Consider the following 20,538-nt stretch of genomic DNA (forward strand, 5'->3'; position numbering starts at 1 on the left):
TTCGCTGTAAAAAAAATATCACAACGTAATAACATTAATGTTAATGTTCTTAACTTTTTTTTAAATCGACATAAAATATCCCCCCTAATGCGTTCAAAACATTAACAAAAGCTGTTTTAAACCAAGTTGTGTCTATCTAAGCCAAGCTGAATCCAATTCTCCATAAGGCGCTGCAAGGACACCAAGAGGATGTATTCCATTTCGTCGTAGGTGGCACGACGTCCCCGTAACGTTCCGAATGTAAATAATAATTATATTGTTGAAGATATTTATACACCCGGCCGTTTCATTGGGCCATGGCATATAAAGAAACGGGGCGAAAGAAACGTCACCACAAAATGAATAATAGTTGGGAACACATACGAAGGCAACTAACCTATTCCCGGTCATCATGTGTACATGCTTTACGTGATTTGCGAGAAAAGTGAATTTATCACTAAAAAATGCAAAAATGTGTACAAAGTCACCCGTATGAAATTCTAGTATAAAACATGAGCAGGATTGTACTCCCTCATCACATGAATCGTTTAAACAACGAACATGCCTCGATTAACCGCAGAGCAGAGGGAGAGAGTCATCGGTATGTTGCAAATGGGAGAGACCCAGGATTATGGGCTGCTTCAAGTGCACCATCGCAAGACTTGTCACACGTTGCTACACGACTCCGCCTGTATGGTCTCCGTGCCTATTGACCTTTTCAAGGGCAAGGCGTTAACGTTTCTACATCGACGTCACAGACTGGGATGGGCCAGGACTGTACAGCAGTGGCAGCAAAGAAATTGGCGAAGAGTACTCTTCAGCAGCGAGAGTAGTTCCAGCTTTTCAAGTCTGATGGTCGGGTTCGAATCTACCGACGACGTGGTGAACGGACCGCACGTTGTTGCGTCCAAGAAGTGAAGCCTTATGGAGGTGGTAGTGTCATGGTCTGGGGTGGCATCTGCGGGGACCAGAAGACAGAAATGGTCATCATCGACGGAAATCTCACTGCACGTCGTTACATTGATGGTATTTTGCGGCCTGTGGTATTGCCTTTCCTGCAACGACACCCACGGACGCTGTTTCAGCAAGACCACGTCACCCCTCACACAGCTTGAGTCACCAGCGACTTTCTGAACGCCAACAACGTGACCGTATGACAGTGGCTAGCCAGACTACAGGACCTGTCGCCCATAGAGTTCCTTTGGCACCAACTTGGACGTAGTATTCAACAGCTGCCATTGACGAGGGATGCCTTGGCAATTGCCTTACAGGAAGAATGGCGTAGGATCCCACTCAGGATATCAGGAGACTCGTGTACACAGTTCGACGTCGTGTTAGGGCCTGCATCGTTGCTGGAGGGGGTCACATCTGATACTGAGCTCTGTGTGTAGCACGGGACTTTCAAAGAGATCGACGTCGATTCTGCGGGTGTGATCGAATACTGGACAGTACACCCAGCATGATAAACGTGTCTACAGAACTTTAAGTACACTTTTTTTTTATCTTTTCGTTTTCAAATACCTTTTTGGAATAATTGGGTTTTTTTAATAATAAAACACCAACTGTTACTTAATTTTGCGTCTAGTTTGTTTTAGACCAGAAAATTGTTTGGTGGCATATCTTTTGCCCGCTAGTTTACTAAGTAGTGCCACTTAAGGAATACTGTGTTCTGCTTTGCTTTCCAAATAGAGGTGATGAAGACATGAAGCCGAATGTACATTTCGGAAAGGTCGTTTAAGCTCGTTTTCGAGATACAGACATCAGATGTGCTGCTCTGAATGCTTCCTTCACTTGTACTGAACATTTAGTAGCCTCGACACTGATTAGAAAGTTCACTGACGCGACCTGTTCTGAAGGTGTCCTCAAATCTTCCAAAGAGATGTATCCTATCCTATACTAAGGATGCGACTTATTAGCTGAGTTAACGTTACAGGCTGTTATATTTCACACAACGTTATAGGCTGTTATATAAGATTCACAGTGTTCTAATGGAGACAAAATATATATGCACTCATTAAAACTCACAAGAAACATAATATTACAGTTTTTGTACTTATTGTGTGCTATCTGAACTGGTAAAATAGATTGTTAATATACTGAACTGCAAAAGAAACGTCACCCCAAGTAACATTGCACATTTAACATTACCTTGTCCGGTAAAATGAAATTTGATGATATAAAAACAAAGCAGATGACAATATAACCGATCGCCCAAACGCATCACGGCAACGGCCATGGTAACCCGATGCACGTGAGCAAATTGAAATGCACATGCGTTCCCCCATTTCTTCCCCTATAAAAATCCACCCAGATCGGATAACATTCATTCGTTGTTGAATTGCTACCACATGCCAAGATTGACAAGAAATCAGCGACACCAAGCCCATGGCCGATTGCAAGCTTGACAAACCGCCCGGCAAGTAGCCAATGCATTTCAAGTCCACGTAAGGACCATATACAGGCTCTAACAACGGTACCAGACCACCAACACTACATATGACCGACCACGTAGTGGAAGACCAAGACTCACCACCCGACGTCAGGATCGTCAGATTGTGCGACAGCATCTTCAAGATCGCTTTGGTACTGCTGCGGAAACTGCTCGACAGACCATTGGGACACACCAGCGACACATTAGTGTGGACACCGTGCGTCGACGATTCACAAGCAGACACCTGTGGACTCAAGTGCCTATGGCCTTCATCAACCGCCTCATCTATTCCATGTATCGACGTTGCACGGCAGTCATCAATGCACGTAGCGGACACACGAGATACTGTCTTGTGATGCCATTTTCTCAGAGACTAGTGTTGTGTTTCACTTTAAGAACATTTGACACTTTAATTTCAACCTTGGTTATCAGTTTTGCCAAGTTTCATCTTTTTAAAATGTCTCAAAGTATGTTTAACAGTGTGTAGACAAATAAGGTTTCATATATCTATCCATGGTGACGTTTCTTTTGCGGTTCAGTATAGAACTTATGTACACAACCTGAATATGACGTGGAACAGACACAACGGAGATTCACTGCAGCGCTAACACATCTGTCATGTTCTCTTTAGGAATCCAGATATCCTGTGCTGATAAATCGTCATCCATAATCACACACTGACGCTTGTCAATGAAGATCACGAAAAGACATATATAGATCGATTATCCAGACGAAATCTACACTAACGCGAAAATATAACCGTGATTCATACACCACCCATCTTTTGGGCGTGTCGCTGTCTCCTGTTACCGGGTATGGGTTTTGTCAATGAATGTGTAATGATAAAATATTGATCAGACGAATGACCAATATGAAGTTGTTAGTTTCATTAACATACTGAATTTTTTCGCTGGTATATTTGAATATGGAACAAAACAATCTTTGCGAAAACAAAAAGGAAAATCGGTTATTATCTTCACTAATGAAGGTGTTTAAGATGATTGCATTCGTTTCCCAATTCTTAAATAACCCGGGACGGTCAGGTGGTTAAATCATTTGCTCTTCAGACCGAAAATTAGGGTCCGATTCCCAACACACATACAATATGTGAAACACATTCCTGGATTAATTTTTGTTAAGGGCGGCATAAAAACATATTCACTCAGCCAACGAATTATGACAGGCGCTGGCAACATTGAAGAATTTAATATATAAAAACAAGCCCTGTACTAGTTACTATGCTTGAGGACCCGTATAGATCAGGGTTAGAATGTCTTCAGTAACCCATGTTTGCCGTAGGAGGCGACTATGATTGTTGTGAGAGTAGACTATTTTTGTCTTGTGTCCTACACTCTGTGGAGGGGCCATGTCATGCTATGTCTGTCGTGATATTGGTGCATGGTCAAGTAGTCTGTTCGATTGTTTGTTTTTTATCGGCACACACAGACACATTGCAGATATATAACGGCTACAAGTAGCTTATGTACTAGTGCTCTAACACACCATCATGTGCGGAGACCCTTGAAGATCCGGGTTAGAGGAGGTATTCACCAACCCATGCTAGTCGTAAATGGCGACTAACGGGATCAGGTGGTCAGGCTCGCTGACTTGGTTGATTGCATGTCATGTATCCCAAATGCGTTGATCGATGCTCATGATGACAATCACTGGATTTTCTTGGTCCAGACTAGCTGGAATATTGCTGAGTGCGTCGTTAAACAACAAACAAACACTATGCTTGAGTATTGCACGAATAACTCTCCTGGCTCGCTTTGTATCATTCTACGTGATTGTCAGTGGGAGCGAGGCTGGACGCCGTGAAAGCGAGGCTGCTGGAATATAACTTTCAGAGAGATTTAAAAAGGAGTTCATCGGATCAAAATGGAGCATTACATAAGTTCGAAATGCAAAGCAATTATATGAAACAGAATCCTCAGACGTATGGATTGAGGCTTTTTACGTAATCCCGGCAAGGATTTGAATTTCCTCTTTCATAATAGCTTTAAGAGATTGACGAGTATTTACTCTAACCTTTAACGCCTTGTCTGATCCGATTCCGAGAAAAACAGGCATAGGAGCGGCAACATTTAGTGTGTGTTCTCAAACCGCTAGACAAACGCTCTGGGGAAGAGCAGGACGATCTCTCTGACTATGGCTGTGTCATGGGCAGGAGTAAATGTCATGTCAATGTCATGTCATTGTCATGTCCTATGTTCTCCCCCGATATACTGTAACAGTTATATATCACGATATACGTTCTCTCTTGATACCACTGTATATCATGGCAACCGTTCTCTCTCCATATACCATTCTATATCATGTGATACGTCTTCTCCCGATAAACTGCTATATTGCGTGTCAATTTTAAAATGTAGAATCGTAAACATGTTGTTTTTATCAACATTACGCATAGACTTAAACTGTTTACACAAGTTGAAATTTGCTGGTGATATCCACAACGGAGAGCCAATCCTGACATAGAAACATGTCTTCTTTACTTTTATTCACCCAGCAGTATGTGGGTATCCGGTAGGATGAAATGGTAATGTAACTGTTAACTTTCTGAAGCCTCACAGGCAGCATGGGTTGTATATCCCCCAGGGAGCTGAGAAGGAAAATGGAGTTCACACTGATACATTGACTACTACTACTACTACTGTTACTACCACTAGTTACTACTACTACTACTACTACTACTAGTAGTAGTAGGAGTAGGTGTAGTAGTAGTAGTAGTAGTAGTAGTAGTAGTAGTAGTAGTAGCGCCTTGTTATACCATCTTCCACATATGTTCCAGAATATCCGGGATAGAATAGGTCTTCAGCAACCCATGCTTGCCGTAAAAGGCGACTATGCTTGTCGTAAGAGGCGACTAATGGGATCGGTTGGTAAGACTCGCTGACTCGTTTGATGCATGCATATCCCAATTGCGTGGATCGATGCTCATGATATCAATCACTGGATTGTCTGCTCCAAACTCCATTATTTACAGACCGACGTCATATAGCTGGAATATTGCTGGATGCGGCGTTAAACAACAAACAAACAAACAAACATATGTTACTTTGATGCTGCATCATGCTATCTGCAATGGAGGGCACATCGTCACCAAGCAACACATAACACATTAGGCAAGTCTCGACATATAAACAACCTCGCAACGAGTTTTTTCTAATCTGAATATAATGAATAATATATATAGCTTATATACAGCCCTGACGGGTACCCATGTTAAAATGAAATAGTCGGAGAGTGCACTGATTTTCTCTTTTACTTACAGAAAGATTTTCAGTCTATTGTTTACAGTCAAGGGACTGAAAAATCACCAAACATGCAGCAAAGATGGCTTTTCTACCTTGAATGGTATTTCTGGACCAGTGCATGTAATGTAACGTAAACAGGTAGTACATCCTGCTCTGAATCTAGCCTGAGCTTCGTGTCAAAACATATCTGAGTTCGTGATTGAGGTAAACCCTTTACATAAAAGCTCAGTATGTATTTTCCTGTGTCATTTTTTTGCCAGTTTTTGGAAACTCAACAAACATGCAGACTCACATGCCTTCTTTCTTCGAGAAGTATTTCTGTGCATGTAGTGTAAACACCTGCTCGATGCTAGTGTATCCTGGTCTGAATCTAGCCTGAGACTTCACATATCTGTATTAGTGATGTAAGTAAACAAAACGACTCAATCTGTATTATCCTATATCATTTTTGTTGCCACGTTTGAAAAGTGGTCAAATTATGCTTTCGATCCAGCTGTCAGAAAACATCGGGAGATCAACGGTTTATTAATTCGCGTTATCACTAACGTCTTGATTTTTTTCTGATTTAAAAAAATCATAAGCTGTACCTCTGGGCAAGACTATTCATCATTCTTGAGGTTATATAAATTCTTTGACACCTCATCACACACTGGGACCGCCTCTGTGGTCTTGTGGTAGAGCGTCCGCCCGGAGATCGGAAGGTCCGGGGTTCGATCCCCGACCGCGTCATACCAAAAGACGTTAAAAGATGGTACTTGTTGTTACCCTGTCTGGCGCTCGGCATTAAGGGGCTAAAACAAGGACTGGTCGGCTCGGAGTCAGTATACTGTGTCTGAGTGGGATATTCATGTTAAACTGCGGCATGGCATCTCAGTGAGCTAGCACTATAAATCAGCATCAGTCCGGACTAGTACAAGCAGCCACACAAACACACGTACATGCAGGTCGCTATATATGTGCAATAATCTTGGACGCGACGTTAAACCCAATTTCACCTCACTACCATCACACACTGACTTGTATTTTATATGGATTTTGGTGTTGGAACAAGACGACATATGGAACAGATAACAATTACGTTAATCCCATTGGCTTCCTCGTTATAGGATGACATGACTATCATTGGTTTAAGGCCGCTTTAGTCCGAATTTCATTATTCAGTATTTCAGCTTCTTGTGGGAGGATTTCCCGAAGTTGGACCGGTCTAAGACGTTAACACGTTTCGTGAAACCCACGAGCACGGGAATGGTGCTGACAAACCTAGAAACATAATCAGGGCGTACCGGGATTCGAACCCACAATCATAGGTTTCTGGCACGCCCATGGGACGCAACTCTGCACAGCAAACTGCGGTGTCTTAGACGAGGCCATCCTTGTCCCAGCCTCCTTCTATGTAGGTATATTCAAACACCGTTCTGTCGAACTTTGACGTGTCGAACTTACGGTTCACTCGAAGTAAAAGCATGGTCCTTCTTTATCCATCATTTCTGGTTGTATGGAACCTCAAATAACTCGAAGTATTTATGTAGGTCCCTTCAACTTCGACACAACGGTGCTTGACAGCATATGTCAATTCAACACTGACTCAGTACTCGCCTTAAGCAGCTTGAACATCGTGACGGTGAATTAGGAAGTGCAAAGGTTGCATCAGCTCAATTGCATTACATAGCCAAGCACTTAGTCACAGTCAGCATATGTCACTGATAACACCCACGTGGGGAGCAAGTCTCACGTCGTGTGTATAGCGCATGATCTTTATGTGTTTATATTGAAACTATTCCCAATCCTTTCTTGATTTCAATGCAGATAATTCTGTCCGCCTGTCAGACCAAGAATACTTCATATACCGCTATCTTTGATTAAGTGATAGTCGACCTGCCAGTCAGGGCATTCATTAAATGGAGTGCCATCAAGGCATTAAATAATCAGCTAAGTGCATATACAAACACGCAGCCCAGCCCCTAGTGGTTAACACACGGCGCATATATCCGTGTGTCTAGACGAGATCTTGGCACCAGACTTCAGAAGTCTTAGTTCCTGATAAGGCTTATTAAAACATGCTTGCATGCTTGAAAAGAGCAAGGGTCTGGTCGGGACTTCTTCACTTGAGGGGGATTGGCTCTACTGGCAGCAAGTTGAGGATGGGGGTATGTGTATACCAGTACAGGAGTCCATGGTTTATGTAAGATTTTAAGGGGGTTGTGGTGAAATGGGGTTTAACGTCGCGTTCAACACTATTTTGTGTGTGTGTGTGTGTGTGTGTGTGTGTGTGTGTGTGTGTGTGTGTGTGTGTGTGTGTGTGTGTGTGTGTGTGTGTGTGTGTGTGTGTGTGTGTGTGTGTGTGTGCGTGCGTGCATGTGTGCGTGTCTTCTTGTACTAAACTGCGACTATGCTTGTCGTAAAAGGCGACTAATGGGATCGGGTGGTCAGGCTCGCTGACTTAGCTGATGCATGTGGATCGATGCTCATGATATCAATCACTGGATTGTCTGGTCCAGACTCGTTTATTTACAGACCGCCGTCATATAGCTAGAATATTGCTGAGTGCGGCGTAAAACAACAAACCAACCAATTTACTAAACTGCCGGTCAAAAGAATTATACACTCGAACATTTAATTTGGCCAAAAATTAAGCTACTAGGCTGAAAACAGTCGTTGAACACTACAAACGTAAAATCCAAAACACAACTATGACACCGTGTCAAATACATCACCATCTAATAATCGTTTCTTGGTTGTTTATTTTTAGCCACCACCAAACATAGGTATATATACTTTCTTTTGTTCGGCAGTTTAGTCCGGACTAATGCCGGTTTTATAGTGCTATCCCACTTAGATACCATGCCGGAGTTTAACACGAATACCCCACTCAGACACAGTATACTGACTCTAAGACGACCAGTCCTTGTTTTACGTCCTTAATGTCAAGCGCAAGGCAGGGTAACAACAAGTACCATCTTTCAACGTATTTTGGTATGACGTGGCCAGGGATCGAACAACCGAACTCAGCGGTGATCCAACCACCACGGAAGCGGCAAAGCGTTTACGAGGTAGTGTTTGTGATAGTATACACTTAAAACAGTTCATTCGTCAGCAGGCATTCATCACAAGCACGTCCCTCAACGATGTATGCGGTGGTTGAGGTAATCTGGTTGTTAAACCGTTCGCTCGTCACGCCGAAGGCCCGGGTTTGATTCCACATGGGTATAGTGTGTGAAGTCTGTTGCTGGTGATCACAGCGATAACGTACACTATAAAGACGTTAGCACCTGTACCAAAGCGTTTCTCCGAAATAATTCTTAGCCGGTCCTGTCTTCCAATATAAATAACGTTAACGTGATAAGACAAGGGGGCCATATTTTACGACCGCTTGAATTACTTTTAGTCACCCTTTTGAAAAACAAACAGTTGTATTTTGTATTGCCTATCTCATATCGGGAGAAGAGGCATAGGTCCGACATTCAAGCAGTTCTAGCACGTGTGGTTGTTTCTAGATCATAACCCACCTATACAGGCCTGTCCTGGAGTTGTCTCTTGGACCCCAGACTGGATATCATCGTTGAAGAAGATAATCTAGCGAAGAGGGGTAAAATATCTTAATCTGAATCTTGTAATTTCATTGAAATACACTCTTCAAAAAAAGAAACGCACGGGTAGTATGTTCTTCATTGAACCGGACTTAACAAAAAATCCGGTATATAAATTGGATATGTGTAATGGGACATTTAGGTGGCCTGATATTCGACAAACGGTACGTCAAAACGCAGCCATTGTTTTCACACTTGTTCAAAATTGTCATGGAGGAAAACAGTAACGCAAAATGCACGTGCAAGTTATGGCATTCGTAGATCGTGGTAGTGGCTATAAAAAGGCAAGCATAATCAAATAATTTGTCATTTAATTGTAAACAATTTTCAAGTTCGAAAATGCCGAGACTCAGCGCTGCCGATCGGAACATCGCCATAGGACGTATCCAAATAGGGGAATCGTAATCTTCTGTTGCACGTCACTTCAACGTCCACCACAGTACCATTTGCCGCCTTTGTGACCGATACACACAGTTCGGTTCCACTGCAGACCGTCCGAGAACCGGCCGACCAAGAGTCACCACCCCTGCATAGGATCGCTTCATTCAACTGTTCCACCTACGTCAGCACAATGCCACAGCTACGGAGACTGCAGGACGCATCCCTGGTTTGAGGAGGATATCTTCGCGAGGCTGGCATCCGACCCAGAAGATCAGTTATCGTCCCTGTTTTGCAACAGATCCATCGACAGCGACGCATGCGTTGATGTCATACCTTACAGCCTTGGAATTTGAGAAACTAGAGACGAGTGTGGTTTAGCGATGAATCACGATTTCTTCTTCACCGGCGAGACGGAAGACAACGTTTTTATCGTCGTCGAAATGAGCGTTTTGCCCCATATTGTGTACGTGAATTCGACAATTTCGGTGACGGTAGTGTCATGGTGTAGGGGGCCATATTCTACACCACGAGATCTGACTTGGTTGTGGTTCAGGGAAATTTGACAGCAAATCGCTACATGAATGAAATTCTTCAACCTCACCCTCTTCCAATCATTGACCGCCATTGAGAGCTGTTTCAACAGGACAACGCTCCACCGCACAAAGCTCGTGTAACGATAGACTACCTTCATAATGCCAACATCAATGTTTTGCCCTGTCCGTCGAGTTCTCCAGATCTCAACCCAATCGAACACCTCTGGGATAATCTCGATCGACGTGTACGTCAACGTCAGAACACGCCGCAGACACTCAAACAACTGGCCAATGCGTTACAAGCAGAATTCCGCAGGACAGAATTCGTACACTTCTCCAGTCAGTGCCGAGGAGATGCAGAGCCGTGATTGCTGCCCGGGGCGGTCACACGAGATACTGTGTTCAGCGCATCCTTGTGGCTATATGTGACATGAGAATGAAGTTTTCAATGCAACAATAGAGCTCCAAAGTTAAAACTTATACACTCTTCAAAAATGGAAATGTATGGACTAACTTAAATTTCTTTATTGTGTTCCATTGAATGTGCATATTTCATTTAATATGATTGACACAACGATGAAACCTGGCATGGTGAAAGTTCTGTCGGCACAATGGCAAAACTAATTGTCACGAGGGGGCGTTTTGAGAAGTACCTATTGTGACCACTGTTTGTTGTTATCATCGCTCTACACCTGGTCAGTGTCACTGCACGTGGTTGTCATAACTTCTGTTTTTAATTTCCCCCATGGCATTTTCGTGGAGTCTAAAAGAAGTGCTTCAAAAACAGCAAAAGTGTAAAACGGTTGCGTTTGTGCACTACACCAGGGAATGGACGCGTGACTAACATCGTTCAGTCAAAAATATTGCATTGAATGTTTCATGAATAAACAAAATCAACATTCTCATTATCTCCTGTGCGTTCCTATTTCTGCGAAGAGTGTATTAACACGTGATTGCGTTGAAAAAAAGCTCTATTTGTATCACCGTCGTAACCCTTTCTGATATCCGTGTTGCAGAAACCTCGGACGTCCGTGTTACATCCAGATAGCAACTAACCCCCGTGGTTCAGATAACCTCTGAACTCCTTGTCACACAGGGGGGCACGGGGGGCCTAGTCGTCTGAGGCGCCGCGATTCGCTGTGCAGAGTTGCGTCCCTCGGGCACGCCAGAAACCTATGATTGTGGGTTCGAATCCCTATTATGTTTCTAGGTTTGTCAGCACCATAGCAGTGCTCGTGGGTTTCACCGAAGTGGTGAACGTCTGAGACCTGCATCACTTCGGGCTTTCCTCCCACATTAAGCTGACATGCCGCGATGTAACTGGAATACTGTTAAAAGCGGCGTTAAACCCAACTCACTCACTCACTCCATGTCACACACAGATTACAAGTGTAGCATCCTTGTTACAATCGTGTCTTAGAATTTGATGTCCATGTAACATCACATAAATCACTTAATATTGTTTTTTTTCTGCAGCGTAACCATATTACCATGTTACCAGCCAATGGCAATGGCATCGTGCTGCAATGGACCAGAAGAAGCGGCCTACAATCGCTTGCAGAGGACCGCGTGAATGGTTAAACTGTTTGTAGGTAGGGCTCTCGTACTCCAACAGAATTCGTAACCTGTTTCAAAAACCCTGGTCATTTGTGACGATCTCGACTGAACACTACACCAATAGTAATGATCATATCTACAGTTGTTTGTCGCAATCAGTAAACAATGCGTGTAGAAAACACATTCTTCAGATCAGGCACGGTCGCATCAACCGACGGTCACATGGCCTTAGCTGATGTCAGCTTAATCGCTGTATGCACGAAATGTATTGGCAGTGCGTGAACCGACTTCATTTCAGCGTCCGATTTTTATTTGATTTCATTTGGACGACTACAAACACAAGGACCACACCTCTCCCCGTGTGGCCCAGGGTTGCTCTTTATCTTTATGCTAATGTAACAGGGCGGGACACATTATACTGTCAGCGACCCCTCCCGAAACATGCTGACAGCTGACAGTGAGTGGGTATTGTTTTATGCCGCTTTTGACAATATGTCAGCAATATCATAGCGGGAGACAGCAGAAATGGGCTTCACACATTGTACCAATGTGCGGATTCGAACACTGGTCTTCAAAGTGCCGAGCGAACGCTTTAACCACTAAGCTACCTCCCGAATCACGGTGACAGCTGACAGCAGCTTCTCCCGAATCACGGTGACAGCTGACAGCAGCATCTCCCGAATCACGGTGACAGCTGACAGCAGCTTCTCCCGAATCACGGTGACAGCTGACAGCAGCATCTCCCGAATCACGGTGACAGCTGACAGCAGCTTCTCCCGAATCACGGTGACAGCTGACAGCAGCATCTCCCGAATCACGGTGACAGCTGACAGCAGCTTCTCCCGAATCACGTTGACAGCTGACAGCAGCTTCTCCCGAATCACGGTGACAGCTGACAGCAGCATCTCCCGAATCACGGTGACAGCTGACAGCAGCTTCTCCCGAATCACGGTGACAGCTGACAGCAGCTTCTCCCGAATCACGCTGACAGCTGACAGCAGCATCTCCCGAATCACGGTGACAGCTGACAGCAGCTTCTCCCGAATCACGCTGACAGCTGACAGCATCTCCCGAATCACGGTGACAGCTGACAGCAGCATCTCCCGAATCACGGTGACAGCTGACAGCATCTCCCGAATCACGGTGACAGCTGACAGCAACATCTCCCGAATCACGGTGACAGCTGACAGCACCATCTCCCGAATCACGGGGACAGCTGACAGCAGCTGACACCCCTGGGATTCAATATATTGACTGAATGACCGATTATTTATAAAAATAATACTTGGACGTGGAGCTTAAGGGACAATAACTAGGAACGTCACAAAGAGATACCAAAGGCTGAAAGGCTTAAGTACTACTTTACACATCATCTACATACTTAAAAACAAGAACTTCATTTTTGCTCACGACACCAGTGTAACAACTACCAGCTAGGACTTAATGTATAGATGACCCAATGATGCTAAAAAGGACGATATAATACATGTAAGCATCGTTGTGGAACGAGGCTCTTGGAAGGAGAGCTCGATGGCTCTTACTTGAAGTACTGGTTTGGTCTGAAATCTGCACTTGTTCCGAGGTCAGTTAGCTCATGTTGAAATGGACGGGAAACGTACTTATACAATAGATACACAACTGCACGGTCGATAAGATACATGGCGACGGACAGCAAACGCGGCGAACTGTATAACCAGACTTTCTAAGAGGTAATGTGTTAACATAAGTAAACACTTGTGAGGCAGAATCCACATGGATGAAAGAGGAGAACTATGAATAAAATATCACACTGTATTGTCTGTGCACTGTAGCTGAACCCAGGACTGAAAACGGCCGTTAATGAGTCGTTGGTAAACCTTGACATTTATTCATGATTCATTGATTTCCGCATGGCTGCATGTTCTTGTATGGAACCTATTCACTCTATGTCCCCGGATCCCGTCAATGCTGAATATCTGAAGACCTGCTGATGCTGGAAAGTGTTGTGTCTTGTGATCTACTTATTGAAACAACTGAAACCCGACACAGGTTTGACAATACAGTCACCCCAGTCCCCCGGGACAATGCAATAAAGGGTGCTAGAAGATTCAAGAGATTAGAAACAAAGCATGATATACATGAGTGAGTGAGTAAGGTTTTTACTCCGCTTTTAGCGATATCACGGCGGGGACAACTGAAATGGCCTCACAAATTTTACCCATGGGGATTCGAACCCGGTCTTTGGTCTTCGGTCTTGGACAAAACTTTAAGGAAACAAGGGGAGTCAAGGGATGCAATAGAAACCATTTAATATAGCAAACATGAAGAACCAAGGGATGCAATAGACACTATGGAATAGAGTTAACAAGAAGAACCAAGAAACCATGGAATATAGGAAACATGGAGAACCAAGGGATGCCATAGAGACTATGGAATATAGGAAAAAAGAAGAACCAAGAAACTATGAAATATAAGAAACAAGAAGAACCTAGAGCCATGGAATATAGGAAACAAGAAGAACCAAGATCCGTGGAATATAGGAAACATGAAGAACCAAGGGATGCCATAGAGACTATGGAATATAGGAAAAAAGAAGAACCAAGAAACTATGAAACATAAGAAACAAGAAGAACCTAGAAACCATGGAATATAGGAAACAAGAAGAACCAAGGCATGCAATAGACACTATGGACTAAAGTAAACAAGAAGAACCCAGTGGTGCCATAAAGACTATGTAATATAGGAAACAAGAAGAACCAAGAAACCATGGAATATAGAAACAAGAAGAACCAAGAAACCATGGAATATAGGAAACATGAAGAACCAAGGAATGCAATAGACACTATGGAATAAAGTAAACAAGAAGAACCAAGAAACTATGAAATATAGGAAACATGAAGAACCAAGGAATGCAATAGACACTATGGACTAAAGTAAACAAGAAGAACCCAGTGGTGCCATAGAGACTAAGTAATATAGGAAACAAGAAGAAACCATGGAATATAGAAACAAGAAGAACCAAGAAACCATGGAATATAGGAAACATGAAGAACCAAGGAATGCAATAGACACTATGGAATAAAGTAAACAAGAAGAACCAAGGGGTGCCATAGAGACTATGTAATATAGGAAACAAGTAGAACCAGGAAATGCAAGACGCTATGGTATAAAGTAAACAAGAAGAACCAAGAAACTACGGAATGTAGGAAACAAGAACCAAGGGATGAAACAGAGACTATGGAATACGGTAAACCAAACGAATCAAGAGATTTAATGGAAACCAATGAATATACGAAAAAAAAAAGATTAGTCAAAATGTCATGAAATGTGGTTCATGTGGGTTCATCATGTCATGTTCCACATGCCATCTTAGATGCTGTTACACTCTACTTTCCTCGAGAAAAGCATGCGTTTAACAGTACCTACATACAGCACTATGGTCTACGCGTAGACAGTAGTTATGTAAGGACGAAATACAGACGCATCATTCACAATCATATACCAGTATTTCTGTCACTATTGTTCCTAATAAGTGGAGATTAACGCATTCTACACAGACAATATATACTGAACAACAAAAGTTCCTTTGACATTGAATTATGATTTTTACCAAATCTGAAACAATTTCGGTTTGCAACAGATAAAAGACGCCTGTAAGTGTTCAAATGGTTTAATTTGGCATTCTGACTTCAGATATTGCGTGATTTCATAAAAAAAAATCATGAACATGCCAAAATGTCAATTTACAAATCAATAGCGTGTGTGTCCACCTCTGGTTGCGATGCAAGCAACACATCTTCGTCTCATGGAATGGATCAGGCGTCGCACAAAGTCCTGTGGGATATCTGTCCATATCTGCTGGAGCATGTTTCGAAGTTCCTTGAGTGTCTGTGGAACACGTGGTTGACGTCGAAGGCGCCGATCAATCTCATCCCACATGTGCTAGATTGGTGAGAGATCAGGGGAGCGAGCCGGCCCGGGGATGACATTCACGTTGTTTCGTTGAAGAAAATCCTGAACAAGTCGAGCAATATGAGGCCGGGCGTTGTCATGGGGAAAGGTAATGCCTGGGCCATGACGACGCAAAAACGGTAGAACAACAGGGCTGATTATCTCGTCGCGGTAGCGCTGTCCATTGAGATTTCCCTCTACCACTATTAAACGGGTCCTCTGTCTTGTTGTAATCCCACCGCATACCATAATGCTGCCGCCCCGAACCGATCTTCCTCCATGACACAATGATTGACGTAACGTTCACCTTGACGTCGGTACACTCGAATCCGTCCATTGCTGTGGCTGAGGTGAAAACGAGACTCGTCGGTGAATAGAACTTGTCCCCGCTGCGTGGCCATCCAGCGTTGACGCTGTCTGCACCACTGTATTAAAAAATCAAAATCCTATCAAAATGGGACGTCTGGCGGGTCCTTCTGGCGACAATCCCTGCACATCGTCGAAGGCCAGGGATGCTTCTTGCAGTCACTGGTGCTGGCTGGAATCGATTTCGTAGGTGTGTTGTTCGAATCCAGTTGTCTTGTCGATTATTGGTTACGCGTGGCCTGCCACTCCGAGGATGGTCGCTGACTGCATTCGTTGCCAACGTTGTCATAAACACCAAATGGTGTTTCTGTGGACGTTAAATTGTCTTGCAATATCACGTTGACTCGATCCTGCTTCAAGCATACCAATGGCTCGCAGACGCTCATTTACGGACAGGCGTGGCATTTCGTAATGATGAATAATTGCCTTATTTTCTTGTTTTTCTGAATGGTCGTTGTCAGCACGATGCTAAACAATGCATATGGAATCCCGTTAGCGCACATGTTTTTATACCCATTCTTGGGTAGTGAAATGCATCGGGCTTGCATAAAAGTCAACTTTTGCATGGAATGCATGCTTTTCTGTAGCAGTTGCGTTTTTGTGACTTGATTCCATATATGTACTACAATATTGAAAACCAAATTTTACTTGTTTGCAAAATACACTAAATATTGGTCACAGGAAATTTTGTTGTTGAGTATAAGTGTCATAAAGTTTCGACTAATACTGGCAGTCACCTAGTGGATTCGGGGATCGAATAGATCCCTGTAACCAAAGTTTGTCGTTAATAGCGACTAAATGGATCGGGTGTTCAGACTTGGAGGCTGTGGCTTGGTTGTTGAGTGTCGCCGTACCCAGACGCGTTTCACTGATGTCATATACAGATTCGTCTTGTCCAGACTCCTATATTAAAAGACCGTCGTGATTTTGGTGTGATTTGATGATCAGGGCGATTAACAACAAATAAACATTGTCAAAGGCATTCATACAGTTTGCACATTGGTTTTTCGATTCATACCTCAAGGAACCGAAAAAAATACACAGTCAATCCTTAAATGAACAGTTTGCAACGACTCCTGAAAATACAATTGTACAATGGGCCTGTGGAAGTTGCCACGTCTTGGATTCTGCAGATGCTTCCCGACTTCAGCGCCTGATTGGCTGGAGGGTGATCCGGTACCTTGAGGCCTCTTGATGTTTTAATCCACTGAAGTGCGGACGGTTCGGTGGGGTTCCTGGAGAATCTGGGGCAAATCAATTGTGGAAGTATTTAAACGGCTATTTGTCTTGCTTCTAAACTGTGACAGTTTGCATTGTCATATTTGAATCTCCATGTCATTGGAGGTGCGTGTTACCAGAGGTGCGTGTCATCATAAGAGGTGCGTGTCATCATCACGTGTGCGTTATCATCAGAGGTGCGTGTTATCACCAGATGTGCGTGTTATCACCAGAGATGCGTGTTATCACCAGAGATGCGTGTTATCATCAGAGATGCGTGTTATCACCAGAGATGCGTGTTATCACCAGAGATGCGTGTTATCATCAGAGATGCGTGTTATCATCAGATGTGCGTGTTATCACCAGAGATGCGTGTTATCACCAGAGATGCGTGTTATCACCAGATATGCGTGTTATCATCAGAGATGCGTGTTATCACCAGAGATGCGTGTTATCACCAGATATGCGTGTTATCATCAGAGATGCGTGTTATCACCAGAGATGCGTGTTGCGTGTTATCATCAGGGAAGAGTGTGTTATCATCAGAAATGCGTTTTATCAATATGAAATGTTGAACATATTTGCAACCACTCCCAAAAATAGAATTTACAATGGGCCTGTGGCCCTTAAGTGTAGATTAAAACTGAACCTACTTCACAGACAATATATATGTCATTCTGTGATTCAGATAGCCACGGTGGGTGTATTGTATACAGATACACATAAAGAGACACAAATATAGGGTTATGATATTGTGATATCTGTCGGAGACCCTTTATCTTACAAGTTGAACGATCTTTCGTTTGATACGTTTTGAAACAACTCGTTGTTAAATACAAGGTATATAAAAAGCACGAGTCAATTCTTATACACTCTAAAATCGCATCATTTTGGCATCGAATCCTTGCATATTTTGTCTATTCGTTTGATTGTAGTGGCGCATAAATACATAACGCAATGGTCATGAGTGACGCCCTACTGTTCACTGCTTTCTACTCATAACTGGTGGGACCCTCCACAAACATGCTTCAGCCATATCTGTGGTTTATCAAGGCGATGAAGATAATTCTTAAACCCTCGACAACCATAATGTTTCGACACATACGACAACGATGTTTCGCTCGTATCAATGAATTATTATCATGAAACTAGTCTTTCATAATCTGACCTTAGGTCATCACCATAGAGTAGCCAATCACTGACCCGGAATTCGATCTGACATATCTTTGATAACAGTTATCTCGAATGGGTTCTCATCCACAGGTGTGTAAGAAAAAATATTCAGTGATACAGCTGTAATATTCCTGTCTCCCGACCAGTGGAGCAGCTGCAATATTCCTGTCTGCAGACCCGTGATGCAGCTGCAATAGATCTATCTACAGGCCCGTGATGATGCTGCAATAGATCTCTCTAAAGGCCCGTGATGCAGCTGCAATAGATCTATCTAAAGGCCCGTGATGCAGCTGCAAAAGATCTATCTACAGGCCCGTGATGCAGCTTCAATAGATCTATCTAAAGGTCCGTGATGCAGCTAAAATAGATCTATCTAAAGGCCCGTGATGCAGCTGCAATAGATCTATCTAAAGGCCCGCGATGCAACTGAAATAGATCTATCTGAGGGCCTGTGATGCAGCTGCAATAGATCTATCTAAAGGTCCCTGATGCAGCTGAAATAGATCTATCTAAAGGTCCCTGATGCAGCTGCAATAGATCTATCTACAGGCCCGTGATGCAGCTTCAATAGATCTATCTAAAGGCCCGTGATGCAGCTGCAATAGATCTATCTAAAGGCCCGCGATGCAGCTGAAATAGATCTATCTGAGGGCCCGTGATGCAGCTTCAATAGATCTATCTAAAGGTCCCTGATGCAGCTGAAATAGATCTATCTAAAGGTCCCTGATGCAGCTGAAATAGATTTATCTGAAGGCCCGTGATGCAGCTTCAATAGATCTATCTAAAGTTCCCTGATGCAGCTTCAATAGATCTATCTAAAGGTCCCTGATGCAGCTGAAATAGATCTATCTAAAGGTCCCTGATGCAGCTGAAATAGATTTATCTAAAGGTCCGTGATGCAGCTTCAATAGATCTATCTAAAGTTCCCTGATGCAGCTTCAATAGATCTATCTAAAGTTCCCTGATGCAGCTACAATAGTCTCTCTGAAGGCCCGTGATGCAGCTGTAATAGATCTATCTAGAGGCCTGTGACGCAGCTGAAATAGATCTATCTAGAGGCCTGTGATGCAGCTTCAATAGTCTCTCTGAAGGCCCGTGATGCAGCTGTAATAGATCTATCTAAAGGCCTGTGATGCAGCTTCAATAGTCTCTCTGAAGGCCCGTGATGCAGCTGTAATAGATCTATCTAAAGTTCCCTGATGCAGCTTCAATAGTCTCTCTGAAGGCCCGTGATGCAGCTGTAATAGATCTATCTACAGGCCCGTGATGCAGCTTCAATAGTCTCTCTGAAGGCCCGTGATGCAGCTGTAATAGATCTATCTAGAGGCCTGTGATGCAGCTGAAATAGATCTATCTAAAGGCCCGTGATGCAGCTGTAATAGATCTATCTAATGTTCCCTGATGCAGCTTCAATAGTCGCTCTGAAGGCCCGTGATGCAGCTGCAATAGATCTATCTAAAGTTCACTAAAGGATCTATGACCCACCTTGGATCAGTTGCAAGCTTTTATTTTAAACACTCAAACTGAATGTACAGTGGTTTAAAAGGATATATGCAAGTCTCGCGTATAAAACATATGATATGTCAGAAATAGATTGTTTTATCTAACACCAGCAAAATTTCTCTTTCTGCATACAGGGCCTTTTCATAAGCGACCCAGGGGCGGTCGGGTAGCCTTGATATTGCTGGAATATTGCTAAAAGCGGCCTTAAACAATACTCACTCACTCACTCATAAGCGACCTTACCTTTTAATCTTTTATATCCTTGACTTAACGACCATTGCTATGAATTAGCGTCTTTATATTTAGTGTTATTGAAAATTCATCTTGAGAGGGAGAAATTGGTTTCAAAATCTACTACGACCACTACTACTACATCTACTACTTCCGCTACTACTACTACCACCACTACTACTTCTACTACTACTAGCATCACAACTACTACCTCTATTGAGTGCATGAAAAGGACTTGTAAGTCTCGCGACAGTCACACACAACCCTGGTTTGATAGCGTGTGTCGGTACTACAGGTGGGAGAGAGAGAGGTGTCTCAGAATATATAGACATCTTAAAAGTGATAGCACCTTAGTTAGTTATTTAAAATCAAGAAATACTTATACAAGT

Source organism: Haliotis rufescens, unplaced genomic scaffold, assembly GCF_023055435.1.
Source record: "Haliotis rufescens isolate VD_foot unplaced genomic scaffold, xgHalRufe1.0.p SCAF_2, whole genome shotgun sequence".
Classification (NCBI taxonomy): domain Eukaryota; kingdom Metazoa; phylum Mollusca; class Gastropoda; order Lepetellida; family Haliotidae; genus Haliotis; species Haliotis rufescens.